We start from the raw sequence: 20,073 nt of genomic DNA on the forward strand, positions 1-20,073 counted from the left end.
GAGACCCGGAGAATTCAAGGTCTCGTAAGGTGAGAATCTAGTTCCTGTTGCGAACGACATGCATCAGGTTTTTGACGCATTCGCTAACTGGTAGCAGTTGGAACGCGGACGAGGGAAGAAACCGCATTTAAAACCGCAAAACGATACGCAGCCCGGAACAAGGTTTCGCTCAACGAGTTCTACAAACGGACTCTAACAAAGAATCGTCCGATTCTTCCGTAAACGAGGGACCGACAGGCCCGCGAACAGACGAGGGGTAGTTTCGAAAATCCGTAAGTGGATCGCGCGATATTTCCAGTCCTCTTCTCGCTGGAATAGTCGCGAGCGTGGGCGTGTAGTTAATCACACGCGAATAAACACGTTTCCTCGTACAATTCTCGTTAGCGACGAATTGCTCGTTAACTCGATTTCGTAGCTTCCATCGATGCAAAAGTGCAATCGTGCATGAGAGCCACTTGCGATTTAATTTTCCACCCTTCCGCGTAAATGCGTAAACAATATATCGAGAGACATTCGGTGTTGGAAGAAGGAACGGAGAGGCGGCAGATTATTAGAGTGAAATGTCGGTATGGTCGGCCGTGGTTCGAAAAAATTAAACAAACAATTTTTATTAAATCAACGGTTCGACCTTCGCCGACATTCGTTCGATTCGATCTATCTCGTTTAATTTCAATTTATCCGCGTCGCAAACATTCAAGCAACACACGCCATTCGAAGATCTTTAAAATACCCAACGTACGCTGTTTCTTACAACACGTATATCTCATTTCTTTTGTTTCGTACAAACGTGCATTTGTCATACACGTAGGCATTGTATCGTTATCACACCGCGTTTATCACTATTATTCTTTTATCTTATTACTAGCTGTTAGCTGTGCTAACGATTTGGTATTTCGTTCATCGAGACGACTGATTCGTCTAAACGATGATTAATACCGGAACCGAATGAATATTCCGATAATAGAAGTGCCTGTTATTCCTGAAGATAGAAAATTCATCAACAATGAAAGTATTAACGAAGAATTTGAAAGCTTATTCCCAGCTGATACGGATATTTCAATGTACTTGTCATTAAAAAGAAATCCTCCTAAATTAGAAGAATGAGCGATTATTTCGCCGAAACTATGACACGGATAACGGAAACAAAGATAAAGAGTAGAAAGCAGAGAGAAAGAAAGCAGGGAAACAAACCCGTGCATTTATTAGCCTGTCGGCTATGCAAATATCCTGTCGGTTGTGTCTCTCGGAACGACAACGAACGTATCCGACTAAAAATGAGAAAGAAGGTAGAGCGAAAGGGACAAGATTTGCAAGGTGGATATTTCGCGATAGTTCGGTCCCTTTTAATCCCTCAACGCTCTTTTCATCCCTCTTTTATCCAATCGATGGAAAACGATCGATTCTTCCTTTCGAGCGGAATTGTTTCTTCACGTGCAAGAAACACTGACGATTAGATGGCGGATTTTTGTGCACTCATGGAAAGTTTAAAAACGCAAAAATACATACAGCAGAGAAAAAGCACATGGGATTTAACGTACGAAACGAATCTCTGCTTGCATTGTGTTTGTTTGGTTGTGTTTGCAAAGCTACGAATCGCGTTTAAATTGTAAAGATAAGAATATCAGTTGCGTTCAGTCGTATTTATAAAAATAATAATAATCTTCGTAAATCGGAGAGTAGAGGGAAGCAATTGCGTTGGAAATACGCTCGGTGCTAGAATTTACCTTGGAATTTACAATTCTGTACACCATCGGATTACGATAAAGGAACTCGTGCAAGGAAGTGATTTATCTTACGACGAGTTAAATACTAATTAAAGAGAATAAAATCGTATCGTTCTCGGAGCAATTGAAAAGACAAAAGAGTAAAAGCGTGGATATAAAATCGCAAGGAATTGCTGTCTGCGATTGAGAAACGAAATTCGAGGACGCGATAGCACGCCGTCGACCAGTCGATCCGAGTCACGTTGCCAATACAGTAAATAACGGTGGCGACGCACGACGACTGCTTAGAGAAAGGAAGTTACGTTTCCTCAGTTTCGTATCCATGGTCTGGGCATGCCTCGAATTCAGAATTACACGGGGTCAGGACCCGGAAGATCGTAGATAGCCCTTGAATTTCCAAGCACGCTAAACCTGATCACAGGATGGATATCTTCCTGCCGTCTGTCCATCTTTCGCTTCCTTCGACTAGACTTCCTCGGACGAACCATTCTTTTCTCTATTCCTATTTTTCACGCCATGTACGAAATGACACGTGAATTTCTGTCTGAAGACGAGAACGAGCAACATCGAGCACGAGGAAAATAGAACGGAAGGTTCGAGCAGCTCCGTCTAATTACGTATTACCAGTACAATTCAAATTTATTCAAATATAGTCGTGTCTGGTGACCTCGACGGTATCGGCAAAGTAATCTGGCGATTACGTGAATAAAGAAATACAAGAATTTTGCTTTCCAGGTTCATCCGTGGTAAAGAAAAAAATGTCATATTCGAAAGTGGAAAGTTCGTTGCTACGAATATTGGTCGATTATTCTCGATAAGTTGATCTCGTTAGTGGCTAATTGAAACGATTTAATCGCAAACTAGTCGCAAACTACGTAATTTGATTTTGAGTTAGTTATCCTTGACTTTTGTAGGTTCGCTGAGATTGCTGGGAAACGGTGCCACTTCTTCGATCAAGCGAGCAATATTGCACGTTTCGCGAACGACATGCAAGCAGATAACAAATAAATGTCGAACTTTACGAACTGTTCTCGTACGCTAACGAGAACGAACGATAACAATTTCACGAAATTCAGTTCGAACGTCGAAATCGTCGCATCTGCCAAACGCTACCGGTCGAACTCCGTTACGTTTATGCTCGAGCACATGGCTCCTTCTTGGGGAAATTGTAAAGGGCAGGCGCGATGCTGGTAAAAATAGAAAAAAACCAGAGACGAGGAGGAACAGCTGCTCTTCCTTAAAACTGCTCCGAAGGAAGATTCGGCTCGGGATATGGTGGGGGTGGGGTTTTATTGGTTTAGGGTAGTTGGAAAAACGAGGGTACGTTAGTGCATTGTTCCGGCACGCCGGTGAAACGCGATCGAACGTTCAGCAACTCGTAGGTAGTTAACTGGTAATACGATCGAACGGTTTCTGCTTTCCTTCTAAATCTTTCCTTCCTCCGCTCTTTCTAATTCCTTGCCTCGCTTAATCGTTGGCGAACAAACCACAGTTTTCGCCCTCCGACCATTTCTTAAAATTTAGTCGCGGTTCATTCGTCAGAGAATTTTCAAATTGCGGTAGAAAACCTCGTTCGTAGGAACAACTTAAGGCCGAGCTTTGGGTTTACGGACTCACAGCGGGACTCCATTGTGCAAACTCGTAAGTGCACCGCTATTGTCCGAACTAATCGAGTGTAAACTGGGTTTGTAAGAACATGTATTGCTATGACTAATATATGCGATTTATTTGTGTCTATTTATGAATAAATTCCACACAGAGTAAGAACACGGCGCCACGTTTTCTGTAGGGCAGCAGTTTTCAAATCTACTATCTTATCAATCGCGTGTTACCACAATCGCGTCTTCCCTGTTGTAGTATTTGTACGTCGAAGAAGGAACAATTAGATACGGAAATAACATATACCAATTGACTTTTCCGAAAATTATCTTCTGTTATCCAAACTGATAAGAATTGGAAGGAACAACTAGCGAACCACTATCTTCCATTTAGCGATTAATTCTTACGTATCTCTATTTACAATATCGTATTTGCGTTGACGAATATTTTCAATGCGCACACATCTACATTGATCGCAAACACGTTTAGTCACGCGTCTAGACGACACGACATAAATTAGGTTCGTAGAAATTCACGACCCCAACTTTGACTACAGTGATAATAAAAATAAAAAAATAAAAAAAGTAAAACGTACTTCATAACCATACCACAATCCTAGACGATCCTGGCAGAATTCTATCGTCGGCAAGCAACGCGAGCATCAAGGAACGAAGCACGCTTTCGTCCACCCTTTTATGTGGCGCGATCGATCGGCGGGACAACTCGTGGCAACCTTTCGAAATGGTTCACCCTCCTCGGAAACAGCTGGCTCTCGTCATCCATCAACAGGGTGGAAATCGTGGAAACTCGCAGCAGACGAACCTCCCTGTGCATCAACCTCCGTTTCCAACGTGTTTCGCGCGTTTCGTTCGTAACCTCGCCGTCACGTGTTTCGCGCAAGCCTTTACGCCTTCACAATCCCGCGCTCTCGTTCACCTTGTTCACGATCACGACGAACAAGAAACTCGATCTTAATCACGGTTTAAGTCACAGAATCTAAGAATATCAACCGTATTCTCCGTTAACTGGAAGAAATATCCATCGTATGCTTCATCGGTCGAAGAAAATAACGATCGCATCCTCGGTCATTCGACAAAAGTATCAACCGCGTCGTTCCTTCGTCAACCGGAGCAAATGTTGACTAACCCTCGTTGATTAATTGGAAAAACATCTCTCGTGAAAAATAACGTTCACAAAGCACCAGAAACACGACCGAGACAACGAATGGAAGAGTAGGCGACGAAGAACGAAGTCCAGGACGAATCACAAAGTTCAAAATATCACACTTGTCTCTTTCCTTGCTTAGAGAAAATAGTTAAAAAAAAAAAAACACTGGCCACGAAACACCACGACAACAAATAAAACTAGCGCGACCGAAATTATAGAGGACGAAGAGGTACACTGTGCCGAAGAGAAGAGACGCTAGATCGATGCTAGAAAATCGTAGACACGTCGACACGACCCCTCGACGGGTATCTATCCCACAGCGGGGCACGAGGACGACTGGAATGGAAACCGAATTGTAGGGGTCCCTTCGAGGTGCGTACGTGACGGGGTGAAGAGGGTTTCCCAGCAATGGCTGCGGCAAGGGGAGAAGGGGACATGCCAAGGGAAGGTTAGGAGGGGTGGCGGTGACTGAGAGGGTCCGTTTATCCTACGGTGTCCCATAGGATCCGCGTTCCCTTCTCCGCAGTTTGGTACGCGTTGACTCACCCTGAGCGTAGCCAGCCTCAGGTAGAAAAACCTGCGACCGGCTCTCGACCGAACGGGAAACAAGTTGTATACGTCGAGCGGACCCCGACAAATTTGTCCGGAATTTCTCGGGCTAAAATTGGAACGCAAATATCCGCCTCATTGTCTTCCGACCGGGGAGAACTAATAGTGTGTACTTGCGTAAAGAGTCTTTACGACGGTAATTTCGAAGGAGGATTCTGACGGACGGTTGTCGTCATTGTCTGGGAAAATGTTTGAGCAGGCCAGTGAATACTTCGGAGAAGAGAATGAAGAGATTGGCTGGAAAATCTCCTTCTCGGAGTTTCGTTGATCGAAATGAAAAACGAGACGATAGTGTACGAAAGCGTAGAGAAAGCATGGTGTCCTATTTGCTCTTTCTTGAACTTTCGTCAAACGTGCGCTCGTTGAGGAATTTAATTAACGTGTCGGATCGGTGCGTAGTAATTTCTTCGATACCGTTTACTGTTAGGTTGTTCGAAAAGTGTCTTTCTTTTACAGACACGTCTTTTACAACGATGCATCTTTATAGAAACATGACGCCTAATCTGTCGAACGTTGTGATCTTTATTTATAATATTTATAAAATAATATAAAAGGCAAAAAGGTTGTGCATTTCCTCATAAAACGAAAGAAACTTTTCAGACGACCTGATACATTTTCGTCTAGCAATAGATACGCCACGCTTCAAAGCCACGCAGATCAATTCCACGAATCGGTAGAGCAGATAAGCGATAACAAATGTTGCTTATCAGAATTTCTCTCGTCTAACGTTTTGTTAGAAGTTTTGGCATTACTTTTTGACAAGGTGGATATCAATTATGCGGTTAAGAATAACGAAAGCGCGGACTGAAGGATAACGAAGAGAGATAACGAAATATGTAAACTATTTAAAAGTAAAACTGAAAATCGAAAGAGAATCGAAATTTTACACGGCTGCAAGTCGTTGAAGACCTACGATTCCCATTTCTATGCAGCCTATCTTCTTCGAAACGATTCAGATTTCGAAGACACCGGGTATATACGGTGGCAAAGCACGACAGCTCAGATGAGGCACCGTTTCGAACGTGCGTTACGTAGCTCGGCTAGTCACTGCTAGTTGAAAGATCGCAGCGAAGCGGAGGGCTAGCAAGAGGAACAGTAGAGGGCTACGAGCAGAGAAAAAAGAGAGACGAAGAGGAATAGAGCGAAAAAAAGAGAGGACGCGATGAAAGTAGCGCGAGGAGCGCGCACAGACGAGCAGGCACGCACGTGCGTAACGACGAGCACACTCTACTAATGCAACGCGGTTCGCTCGTTTCTAGCTTGACGTAACGCAACCGCGTTTCCGGTCGCCCGCGATCGCTTCCGCTCGCCTACTTTTTTCCCCTCCTATCCCCTTTCACCGATCCGTTTATCCGTCACTCGCGTCGCTTCTTCGCGTAAATCACGCGCGACCAACACCGACGCACGTGCGAAAACAAATAGCCACGGTACGAGTTAGTCGCCTTGGTACAGTGTTTCCCGATCGTTTTTAAAACTCGACCCTGTTTTCCCGTCGTATCCCTGATGGATGGCCAGAACGATAAAAGTCAGAATTATTAGCTCCATGTACTTGAAGCACGATGTAAGATCAAGCGTTGGATTTTGACTATACAATAATAAGTACTAGTAGACAAAGTACAATTCTCAAGAGAGAATGTCAGGTAAAAGAGCGGAAGGGAAGAGCAGTTAAGTGGTAATATCCATGTTGTAAGTAAAGAGATTAGGAACGTAAGATTTATTACTGTACGTAAGTATACCTGAGACAGCTGCTTTATCAAAATCTGTCTTGTATTCTTTCGTCCGTAGACAAGAAATGTACCCATAGTCAAATAATTTGCGACCCTTCCTTTCCTTTATCGGGTGTCATAACCATAAAACAGGGCTGCTGCTACCTGACTTGTTGGATACACAAGTACTGGGAAAGTAGCCGGGAAAATGAAAATTATGAGAACAAGAAATACAATTATTTCCGAATATATAATAGAACGGAATATAATTGATGCATAGGACAACATCAAACTATATACTGGTAGAGGAATGCAAATTAATAGAAATGAAAGGAAAAGCATTAAAAAGAGCAGCGAGGTACGAGGAGAAAGCCCTAGAATCAAAAAAGGAATTAGTAAAGTAGTGCATAAAGGAAAGAGAGAGAGAGAATGGGGCAATGGCGAGGAAGGGAAAAGAGCAAGAAAGAGAAAGAAGTGACTAGAAGAGGTAAGAAAAGGAGGGACGCAAATAGATACAAGAGAGGAGCAAGAAAGGATGACAGCAGACCAAATTATAGAAGAAAGGAGAAGGAGAGAAACAGAAGAGAGGGGGAAAAAGATAAGGGAATCCAAGTATAACATACACTACAGAAACATAGCCAAAGAGAAATTACCAAAGTACGAAGGGAGGATGAAGTGGAAGGACAGAAGAATACTGGCAAGATTCAGATGCGGAAACGAGACCAAAGCAAGGGAATACTGGAAAGAAGAGGGGGAAAAATATGTAGACTATGCAGAAGGAAAGAAGAAGACCTAAGACGTGTAATAGAAGAACGTGAAATAACGGGAGGACCAAAAGACATAGGAAAAACGCGCAACGAGACTGGAGAAGGTTTGGCAGAACCAAAAGCAATAATAGAGAAGAGAAGGGCAAACGACAAGGAGGAGGCACAACAAGGAGACTAAAGACCAAAGTGGCAATAGTTGTTAATTTATAGTTCCTAATGCTTAGTTTTTAGAGGTAGAATAAGCAAGGTAGTGCAATGGAATAGAGTAGAAAAGAGGGTAGACATGTAAGAAGGGAATTAGATGTAAAAGACGTAAAACAAACTAAACGATAATAATAACAATTGATGCACAGATTAAAACGACGACTGATCGATTCTCCTTCCTATCTTAGCGATCTCGATTTCGACATCGAAAATCGATGGAAATAGAGCGATTGCGTTTCTCGCGACATTTTTCGAATTGCATCTTCCACGGTGTTACAGTTTCACGTTGTTATTCGTTGAAGCAGTGTCCACAAGAAAATTATACAACGATCATAAAATGTTTACGCATATCGGCCGCGAACATGTTTGCCGACGAGTGAACGTGTCGGAACGTATTCCAATACACGAGGTCGTTGAACGACGCAGTGAAAATTATGGGAATTCTCACCTGCCTCGAGTTTCATGGATAAAGGACTCGGGGGCAATCGAGGGCAGTTTCTTCGGGGTGGACGAGTTTCAAGAAGGTGTAGCAAATACCAAAGCGGAGAAAGCGGCAAGGAGATGGGAACTAGAGAAAATTTTCTTTAAAGGTCGTTTCGAAATGAAGCATTTTTGAGTATTCAAGGGCACTCGACGATGTTTGCACGGTCGACCGATCGTCCTACGCGAAATGTATATTTGAGAGAATCAGGCTGCCTCCGCGGTCCACGCCGGAACGTGTCGATTTATCTTCTTATCGACTGGTTTTGTCGTTGGCTGTATTCGCGTAACAACGAGATTAAATGGCACTCGAAATTGCGCGGCTCTCGATTCGATCGATCGCGAAGCAGTGTTTATTTGCTCGATTAGTAGTCTTCTACCCGCGCAAACGGAAACGAGGTAACGACGCGCCGCACCATCGCTGCGTGTTGAACATTCCATCTCGGTGGTTCGATATTTTAAACGCGTACGGATTCGGCATTTTTATTTTTCATACGATTAAACGCGAACAGATTTAAAATAAAAGTCACAGAAGAAATGGTAACCTGCAGTTTTTCCCCTTTGCCGGAACGGGATTTTAATGGGCTAAAGTATACCCTTTTAGTCAGCAGGTGGTATAAAACTCGGAACGTGCTTCAAATGGATAATATAAACGCTTCGTGGCATAACATTATACTTCGTAAATGGATTTTACCTCGATTATTATATCTTCGAGAAAAATGGAACAAAGGAGCTCGTTAATGCGCCTGTACACGCAACCATTTATTATTTACGCTTGCGAACGTGTACCGTGCTTGGGAAGACGCAACGTCTGGCCATATGCTACGCTTTGTTTTCAAACGCTTTTCACACGAACTGTAGCACATCGCGGTTCGAAAGTCGATCGCTACGGAATATAAACATACCGAGTTGCCTACCATCGTCCACAGTCCTCTGCGAACTACTTTACATATCTTTCTATTCGCAACGAACGCGATACATCGTCGAGGCGGAAGCATTTCTCTTTTCTTTCTTTCTTTCCTTCTGCTGGTGACGTTATTTTACCGGTAGTTACGCGTTTATCTCGAGAGAATGATCGAACGCTTAGAAAGAGAACAGGGAAAGACACGACACGAAGCAATCGCGCCACGCGACTAATTTCCATATCGCCCTCGTCACGAGCTTCGACAAACTGATCCACTAAATGGGGATTAATTAGGGGAATGATTTCGAGGCAGAGGGTCCTTCGTTGTCCGAACTTTCGACCAGCGCGTTGAAATCGCGGACTGGTCTGTTTACTCGAGGAGGGTGTCGATAATTGAACAGGGTGTCGAGGGAAATCTTTTTCACCCTCTACCGTGTAACCTCTCCGCGTAATTTTTGGCGAAATTTTTGGTCGAATTACGGTGCTCTTCGATATTAATCGACGCGCGCGTTTAGTTCGCTGGTTTTTGAAATATCTTGCAGACGAAACCGATATACAACGAGCCTGAGTGAAACGAACAGATAGGTCCGAGCTGTTGAACGTTCGATTCGACAGCTTTCACCACAGGAACGGTTCTTGTCGTTTTCGAAGGAAACGAACGAATATTCTAATTTCTACGATTTCTGCCCGATCTAGTTCAATCTCTTTTGTTAACGAAATACCGTTACCTTACGTTACGACGTAAGTTTACGTTGTTCGGTTATCGATGATCGCGTAAATCTGTTCCGGTTAAGGTAAGTTTACTACAAGGCGCGTAAAGATATACAAATTTGAAATACGTTCTCTAAAAGCGACGGGGCTGACGTTCGAATTTAGGCGAAACAACCCTTGACACACGGCGCCAAGATCGAAAAAAGGTGCACCCTACGAAATCATTGCGCTTCACGACGAACAATCGTCAAGACGAAACGATTCCGCGTTTCAAGGTATTCCATCGATCTCCCACGAGGTATAGCAGGCAAAACCAGCAGCAAGACCGCTGTATAAACACAAAGGGGTTTCCCCGGGGGGGGGGATGAAGTTGCTATGAGAGGGTGGCGCAGAGATTCTGCGGTCCTTTATGCCAGTGTTCTGCTAGGGCAAGCCCGGAGAATGCACGAATTACCGTTCGATTTGTAAATCAAACATTGACGCGACCGTGTGCAGACGCCGCTGGCACGGCCACCGGATGAGAGTGTTTTATCGCCTGATCGATGCTGGTTTCGCGGCGTTAATTCGACTAGAAAGCGTGGCACGATCGACTTCCCACCGAGACGAGGGAACGATTATTCCGTAGCGAGTCCTTGCGCCACCGAAAAGTATACCATAAATTTTCACGCATTTAAATCTAAAATCTAAAGATACGGAAACGCACAGATGCGTGTAATATGCACGTAATACGCAAATGTTTTTCTTTAACGTTACTTTCTCAGTTACGATCTTTAAAAGCCGAGATGCAGCTTTTTACGATCCTCGGATTCTATATGCACGTAATTATTGTTTCATCGTAACGCGTTAATCGCTTTCGGACTGCGGGATACACAAAATTGCACGAAATATACTTGGCGAAACCTTTTGTATAAAAAAAGACCAATGACCAAACTGGATCTTCTTTCGAATCTCATTCGCGACATTTTCCGCTACGTGTTACGATATTGACTTAAATCGAAATAACAGCACGAGATGGCTCGTCGCGATCGATATCGCGTCCGTTTTCTCAAATTGCGTCATGAGAACGATTATCGGCATCGATCTTGGCCAACGCGTACCTCCTATTTCCGTGTCTGTTAATCTTCGAGTCGGTTTATTTTTCTTGGCCTTCGAAAGTTTATCAACGCGAGCGCAGACCGAGTGTTTGACAAGATAAAAAGCCTGTTGACCGATGCACGCTTGGAAAACGAAACAATTTCGATGGAAAGGCATGCGATGCTCGTGGCACGCGAGAATTCCCTCGCTGTATATTTTAATAATAAATCGATATCGGTTATTCGAGGCACAAGCGCTTCCGCCGCTGGTCTTCTTCGCGCGTTCCTTCAACCCCATCGCCGCATCGCAGCTCCTTATCGCGCCACTATGCTGGCTTTATCTCGAGGGATGAGGCTCTTCTATGCATCGTAGGGAGAGAACGAGCGAGAAGAGCGTTGATTAAAATTTCAACAACGCCGACACGAAGTTGTCAAAGGGTTGTTGGCCGAGCGGCGCCGGAACGCCAGGCGCGGGTCACTCTAAGTAATTAAAGCCTCGTTTCTATTCCGTCCCCTGCTGCCCATCGTTTTCCGAGGTGTTCTTTCCTTCGTCCCGAATCTCTGATTTATACGAAGAGACGGAATCGCGAAGAAACTTCTTTGGTTCGGTTGCGCTCAGGAAAATGGGCAAAAATTGCTAAATTCCAAGCTTCGTGTATCTTCCAGATAAATTCGACACGAAGGGAATTATGACTTTGACCTACTTTCGCATCCAATTATCGTATTTCTATCGCTTCGAGAAGCATCGTCGATGTCGAAGCCAAAATCTTATCGATTTGACGCGCATAGTAAAATTTAAGCACGCGCAAATTGTGCGTATCGCTTTAAATTATTCTCAGCATCGTAGCTCATTTTCCGTCGTGTTTTTACTACGCGTACCATTACACCGCGAACGTTAGAAACCTACGTAAACTCGAAGATTCGAAAATAAAGATAAATCAAACGAGAAATACTTCGCGTATATACGTTTCTTCCAAAATATTCATACGACGAATATGCCGCATTACACGTTGCAGTTTGGGATCGTACTTTTACCGTTTATATCATCGCTGTCACTAGCAAACGTTATTCAAACATATAAAATTAATCGATAGACAATTGATATGTAATATAACGATTATAAAAATAATTCAAACGTTACGTTCACGCCGAGGAATATTGTTGAAAATTAATTAAATAACTGTGGAAAGGTCGGGAGATATCGGAGATTACGACAACGAGTATGTACATACTTACACACTACATAGAATTGTGGAAAAGTGAAATAGGAGGAACGTTCGCGTTGGTTCGGCAAAGCGTTAATTTCAGCAGCCTCGGAGCGCGAACGAGACGAACGAGCGAGTACAAACGAATGAAATTATCCGCATCGATGGCCAGGAACGCGATGCGCTTCCTGCAACGAGCCGTCGACTTACGACTCGGCTCGTTCTCGTCCAGCCGGTCGAGGAACGGGACACGGAGCCGATACCAACGCGAACTGGAGTCACGGAAAGCTGCGGAAAAACCGGCTACGCGCCAAAGTTCCGAGCGAGAGACGCGTTCTCCGCTGATACTTGCAGGCAAACAGCAATTTGCCGTAATTGCGTGGCGCCGTGAAAGACTCGAGCTTGGATGCTTACCTGCAACAGAAACCAAAGGGGAAAAACGTTATTGGCGTGACGATGAAAAAAGCGAAGAAGAGTCGCGTGACAAAGTGGAGGGAACGAAAAACGCTTTGCGAGTCACGGCATGCGAATCGATGCCATTCACCGTCCCGTGTTTCTCGCGTTTTCGCCAATACGACAAACGATCTCGTAAAATAAACCGCGGAGAACGCGGTCTTTAAATACTCGGCTTAAATTCTACGTGCACTTAAAAATTTTCAATTGGTCACGCGTTGGATGGTCGACCACTTTATCGAGTCCAGTCTGCGTTTCGACTCGACATTGAGTCAATTTGTTTTTATCAGATTTCCCGATGCTTTCTACGAACAACGCTCTTAGTCATCGAGGTCAGAATTCCTCCACGTTGGTTATCCATGACCTTTCCTCTTCTCATAATATATTCGTGTATCTATACTCATCGTGAATCCGCACGACACGCTAGGCTGCATTCATCGAAGGGTTCACGATGCTAAGTCAAATAAATTCTCAATCTCATAATTTTCTCGCGAACATCTTCTTTCGTTAACTTTGTCTTACCGCAAAATCGCGATAATGGCGTGTATGATATACGAGATCGGGCTACCAGTTAATTGGTACCGGCTGCAACGATATTTCCAAACCGGTGCAAGTGTGACAACGACCATACCCAAATCCACGTCATTCCGTACTATCTGACAGCGAACCGTTAAGTTCTGACCTTTGCACATGGCCCAACATTACGCTTTCCCCATTACGTAGGGCAATCAGGATCCTCCCCTTGCCCCTCAACACCTACAAATAAAACAACATATAAGAAGTGCAAGCATTCGACCACGAGGCGAGTCTTTGGTCTTTAGTCTTGATTCTTGAGTCTTGTGTACAGTTTGGCCCTGATTTGAACAACTATTTTAACTTCGCTACTTCATTGTAATATTGTGCTTAATCATTTTCGTGAATAAAAGCCTACGAAATTATAAAAGCACGGTCAACTTATTGCTCAGCTACTCCTTCTTTTATCATTAATTTTACGTGACACAAGCCGCGCCATACAAGGCGAGAAGAGAAGCTGAAAATCGTGGTTCGACTATTGGATAACCGTCTCGGTCGCGTAAGCACCGAGAAAACGCGTGGAAATTTTAATATCTCGCGACATTGCTATCGCGATAACGACGCGTGACGTATGCCTGATAAGATCGAGCTGTTTCGCTGGCGAGTCGTTCAATGTAATTGGTAATCGACGAACGTGAATCGAAAACAGGAACGATTAGGAGCCGAAAGAACCGCGACCCCTTTTTCTCGCGCTGGCTTTTCATCGAGACCCACTAAAGGGAAAAACAAACAGTCGAGCAGCAGCCCTTTCGCCCCGGCGGGCCAGAGGGAAGTGTTTTTGTCGGTGTCGTTTCTCGTTTCGACCACGAAAAGGATATACGTGGACGCTCATCCTGTCACAGAACTTTGTTTTGCCTTTGAGTCCTTTAGGCGACGTGGGTGGTCCTTCCTTTCACGGATCCTTTTCTCCTTTTTCCTACCGTGATATCGTGGAGCGTACCAGACGAAAGACGAGTTTGGTGATACGAGAAGGATCCCTACCAGTTCTGGAACCGTACGGTTGGAACGATAAATCGCGTTAGTGTGTTATAAACGCTAAAATAATTTAGTTTAGCTGTCAGGATCGTCGACAGACAAAGGCAGGAAATACGCTTCGGAACGAAGTTTCCCGAGGTTTTACTTTAACAGAAATAACTTTGTCGTAGGATCCTGCCTATTTCGACCGTGCAGAGACGTAAAATGAAAAAGCGATAAGAGATATATCGTAATACGTAATGTCTAATAATAAATGCACGTGTCGAATCGTATTTTCCTTTCGCTAGATCAACGATTGCCAACGAATACGTACGAGAATTCGAACGCGCGATTGAATTATCGAGAAATATTCCTCCACGCTTTGAAAGATAACCTACGAATAGATAGAAATCTTTGACGCTGTAACCGAGAACGAGTATCGGCGTAAGAAACCAGCCGAGTCGTAATTTAGTGTACGTCTGGACGAGCTTTAATCGAAATGCCAGAGACTATTGGTGGAAATGTCGGCTGACAAATGAATAGTACACCGAGGACCGATTGTCTGGTCTGCTAGATCCCCTTCTATGACCGGAGATACCTGGTAATCCATACGATTATTACTCGCTAGGATATCCAGGCTCTATTGTTCGCGCAACACCTTCGCTCCGCGGAATAGATTTGTCAGCAAATTCGTACAATAGCTCCGCCTTTCGAGCCAGACCTGGCCCGTTCGACCTCTCGTCGAAAACAGATGGAACGCTGACCCTTCTTACTTAGTCAATACCAATGATATAAAATTAATCGCCGAATATCTCGTACACGCAGACTGACGAAAGCATTGGAACACGCGTTCGGGATCGTCGAGTCTCGCGACAGCGCTAATTTTCAAAATATTTCTAGAACGCATCGTATGAGCGTAAAAGTTTCCAGTGGTAAGCGACAAAACATCTTCGTAACATGGGCTTTTCGTAACATTAGAGTCGAATAGTTTTTCTTGCGAAAAGAAGAAAAAATTGTTTAATTCGAGGGGAAAGAAACGAAACAGAAATTTGTATAAATCGAGGGATAAGCGATTCGTACGATACGAACCTATTTGTTGGTTTTTCCAACTATCTGACCCTCAATTCGTACAGAATGTCCTAGTAATTATGGTGCAATTAGCAAGCAGGTGATTTAATACGAAGATATAAATCCTCCTAATAAATTAATCGTGATATAATCAAGAAGGAAGTGATTTTATTAGGGGAACTTATTTTTTCACATAAAACCACCGCCTTGTTGATCGTACCATGATTAGCAGTACGTTCTGTATAATAAGAATTCACGATCAGATAAGCAAATTCAATCGGTAGGAGACCATTTAATCCTCTCAATATCGATGGAAATGGCGATGTAACGCGACTATACGATGTACGTAAAATTTCAAGAACTACCTGATGTTCGATCAAAACGCATAATGTTACGTGTTTGATTAAAAACCGTGATAGAACGATATCATAGAAACGAGTATGTACGGAGCACGAAAGAAGAAACTGTCTCACGCGTGTGTAATCATTTTATGTAAATTTTATGTGTAGTTATTTACTCGTTAGTTAATACCACGTACGATGGATTTAAAAACAGGAAATATCAGGTTGTCCGGAAAGTGTCTTTCTTTCGCAAACGTGTTTTTCACAACAATGCACCTTCGTACAAACGTGAAACCAAGTCTGTGAAATGTTGTTTATCTCAACAGAACAAAATGGATCGTACGTAATTCGATAAAATAATATAAAACAAAAAACGTTGCGTGCCTGTTATTTCCTCATAAAACGAAAGAAACTCCTCGGACAACCTAATACATACGCAATCGCTCACGTGTCATTGCAAGCTTTAATAGTCCACGCTCGTATGGGCGCAAGAATAAAACAGTCGATCGTTCACTAATTGAAATTTCGTTTGAATAAAAACGATATAGCTGTACCGTGGTCTATAAAGAAAGGAAGAAACAAAAGCAGAAGCATGGAGTTTGGCGCGCAAAGGCAGCACGCGGCATGGCACCGGTTCTGGCAACGTGTAATCGAAGCAAAGGAAGGGACTCGTTTCCTTCGGGCCTGGCCGCGATCTCGCGGATATTACGTCGCGTTATATCACGCGCGCGAACACGACTCGGCCTCGCTTTCGACGCTCGCCTTTCCTTTTCTGTTCTGTTCCCTTCCTTTCTTCGGAAGGATCCGCGGCACCGAACACGGGCCGAGCAAAAATCAGGAGCAGGTTGCACCGGTATCCTTATTCGCGAACGCGCGCCGGCTAAACGAGTTTTAAAGTGCCGGTTTTATTGTCGGCAAAGCGCGTACAGCAACTCCTTAAGCGGCTCAGCCAACGACCAGGATATCGCTCGCTTCGACGAATCCTCGGAATCGTTCGCGTTCGAATCGCAATTTAACCGTCTATCGCTCGATTGCCACGCCAATCCGTGCTAGGACGTGGAACATTCGGATTCGCGACGCTTCGCGTTACGAAAGTATCGTGGCAAATTAGCCGTATTGAAACGTAGCGTTTCGTAGTTTCCCGTCTCGACCAACTCTCGCAATCGTGCGAACTTTATCAATTTATCGCTCGATCACCACGCCAGGCAATGATAATTTCCGAAACGTTAAGATTCGCGGTATTTCGTGTTGCGAGAGTATGATAATTAGACACGGATACGTATGCAAATTCGTATTTTTAATACACAGAAACGAAGCAGTCGAATTCAAGTGGAACTTATTTCGCCGAGCAGAACCTTACAACGAACGATATACGTATTTTCCACGTTTTCCACATTCTTCTATAATGTTCTTGTAGCATTGAATTCTCTGGAAACTCACAAACAGCCGCAGGGCAATCGTGGTTAACTAATCGAAACGAGATATATATACCATGACATTTCGCTATGTAGTCCAATGTTGCAATTTGCACTGCTTCGCGTTGCAAGGATATCGTGGCAGGTTGGTCGAATCGAAACGCGTTAAGCCGCCGTTTCGAAACGTATCGATGTTTCGTCATTGGAAAATGATCTTTTTCAATGTCTTCTTCCTCCTCTTTCTATGGGAACACGGTAAAGATATCGGAGCGGACAGGTTCGATATCCTCTTTCCAACCACGGTATCGCTCGTTTCGTGAAAGGATAACGAAGAGGTTCTTCCGCGCGATATCGAGAAACGATGTTTTCGAGGAGAACGCCTCGATACCACGCCTACTGCAAACTCGCGCGACCCACACGATTCACCTTTCTGCTTTCTACTCGGTAGGCAAACAACGATAGAACGTGAATTCTAAAATCGCTATCTCGATGTACGAATTATTTTGAAAAATAATCTTCCACTGATCACAGCGATTCGTTTTGGAAAACGCGAAACAAAGAACGTTACGTGCAGTAGTTTCCATAGTCGTAAGTTACAGGACACCTACTTGTCATCGGTACATTTAGGATAGATATAAATAGATACTTTAATCGTACAATGTTCCTTTATTTTTTCACTCAAAGTACACGAGATTGATTTTCCTAGGGGCAATTATAATACAAGCAAATTGGACGATGTTGTGTACCGACGTGACGAGTAACGCAACCTGTAGGTTGCGTTAGGGAGGAAATTACGAAAACGTATTGTACTAAAATTATAAAGATCGCGGAAAAAACACGAGTACGATTTTGCCCAATTTTTTCACTCTAGCGTCACTTTACGACTAACGCTTAATATCAACGATCGCACTGTATTTCAAAGACTTTAGCGATCCTATCGTAACGAACCTTGCGTTAAAAACTAGCAAGTGTTCCATAACTTCTAGACAGAAGCGTATGTACCATCGTTACATGATGCGTCGAAAGATAAATTCGATAAGATCGATAAGATCGACGCCGACGGAACGACACAGAACGTGCAGCTTGGTGGAAGGTCGAAAGTGCATCGACTCCGGCCGGTGCACCCGTGAGACGGTCTTTAATCGAATGCAAATACGTGCAAGTTCGTCGGTCGGCTGAACTGTACATGGCACGACGGGAATCGGAGTGGGTGCTTCATTCACAGAACAGCCGGCTTTCACGATAACCTCCCATACGCGTCCGTTTACGATCGTTCGGTCTCTGTCTCTCTGTCTGTCTGTCTGTCTCTCTCTGCCTCTCACCTTTCCCTTCTTTTTACCCGAGCTCACGGCCCACGCCTCCTCTTTATTTCCAACTCTGACGCATCCTTCGCCTCTCTCGCTTCGTTTCTGTGTCACTGCACCTTTCTTTGACGACCACGTCGGTTACGTGGATCCCGCTCGTTCTCCTTCCTCCTTACTCGACGGCGTTCCTCGTTGTCTCATTGTCAGGAGAATCGGAACTAAACAGCGCCGGAACAAACATCCAGTCGAAATCCTTTGTCTCTAAGAGCGAAGTTGATGGTCCCTTCTCAGAAGTAGTTGAAAGCAACGTCTTATTATACTTGGTATTTTCGCATGTTCTTTCGCACGCCATTCGAACCGCCGATCGCGGTGAAATTTGGCGAGCCATCACGACGCGATCTTCCAAATTTTCGAATCTTAGCTTCGCGATTGAAAAGATCGTAGCGCGACTAAAATAATCGATCGGCTGAATTAAGAATAACAAACTAAGTGTGGCGTACGTCGAAGACAAACGCGTTAGACGGTGAAATAACTAGCGAAAAATCACGAAATAAACGAGCAAACGTGCTCGCTGCTAACAGTCTCTCGTATCTTTCCTCCCTTTTATATCGCACGATTCTTTCCTGTCAACAAACGCTTCCTATCGCGATATTACAGCTCTAAACACGATTTACGTCCAATTATATCTCGGATAAAACCGACTTCACGCGGCGTGAAATTTTTCATTTTCTCATTACGCGGTCGCCGCTAGGATAAGCTCGGTGGAGAAAGGAGAGGCGTCTCGATTCCGCCTCGATTCGAGAGGCAGGTTCGCGTGCAACAGTGCGCATAGGTAGCACTTTATTTTTTTCGCAATCGAAGCGGCCGAGTGCTCTCCAGGTGCGATGCTAAAAAGTAGTTAGGATTAACGTGGCTCTTGAAAAGCCACGGGTATCTCGTTCGAATGGCACCGCTCCGCAATCGGGCTACACGTACTTCGTGAGATACTCGAGCGCTCGTAATGGGCTACGAGGCTCGAAACGACATCGAGCAGGAGAAAACGAGGGAGGGAGAGAAAGGTGGCTAGACACGCAGGAACGGAGCGAGCGAGCGAGCGAACGAGACGGAAAGAGAAAGAGAGGGTGGTAGAGAGACACCAGGGACCACAGGAGAACGAGAGAGACGGATATGCTTAAATATCTCGGTGCTCCAGCGGTCGGCCATAGACATGATTTAACCGGCAGTTCCAAACGATTACGACAGTGCTATACTTTGAATACGTTGCTCTAATGCGCTGCTCGACGTTACCATCGCGTTCGCCTGTCTCCGGCCCGGATGCTGCGACGCGATCGTATCGGTTCTGTCCAATCGTCGCGTTAAAATTCGTCGTTAATTACTATACGCGACGATATTAACCGTCTTGTGGTGTTCCGCGTCACGTTTTTACACGTAGCAATAACACGCGGCAAAGATCGACGAGCCGTTTCTAACCGTTTCGTGGTCTTTCCGCGCTCGCGTCTTAAAGCCGAATTTACGCTGTTTCGCTTCGGAGCAACACGGCGGATGAACGCTGCTTTCATCTTTGCTTCGTTCGCGCGTTTCAAAGCAGCGTTGATCCGCCGTGTTGCTCCAAAGCGAAGATTTTAAGTGGAAACGTTTCAATTGGAACGAAGTTGTACGAAAGTAGGGCTACTCGAGTCACCTAGGCTCGAAGATCTTGAAATTGAATGTTGAACTTGGCGCGGAACAGTCAAACTCGCACGTTACGAGTAGACTGACAATAATTCTGTTCTTCCTTTGACGAATATCGTCCCCGATAGATTCGACGAAACGATAC

The 20,073-nt window shown here is 44.4% G+C and overlaps 1 protein-coding gene and 1 long non-coding RNA gene across 2 annotated transcripts in view; both read right to left on the bottom strand.

Moving 5' to 3' along the window:
• The window catches only part of LOC117212200 (dentin sialophosphoprotein), a 149,410-nt gene that overhangs the window by 37,435 nt on the left and 91,902 nt on the right, over positions 1-20,073 (bottom strand). The gene's annotated exons all lie outside the window — the stretch shown is intronic.
• The window catches only part of LOC117212201, a 36,774-nt gene continuing 28,877 nt past the window's right edge, over positions 12,177-20,073 (bottom strand). Inside the window, exon 3 of the long non-coding RNA XR_004488418.1 lies at positions 12,177-12,563. This is a non-coding gene — a long non-coding RNA (uncharacterized LOC117212201). The remainder of the gene's footprint in view (positions 12,564-20,073) is intronic.

This window comes from Bombus bifarius, unplaced genomic scaffold (assembly GCF_011952205.1).
Source record: "Bombus bifarius isolate JDL3187 unplaced genomic scaffold, Bbif_JDL3187 scf7180000008286, whole genome shotgun sequence".
In the NCBI taxonomy this organism is placed as follows: Eukaryota; Metazoa; Arthropoda; class Insecta; order Hymenoptera; family Apidae; genus Bombus; species Bombus bifarius.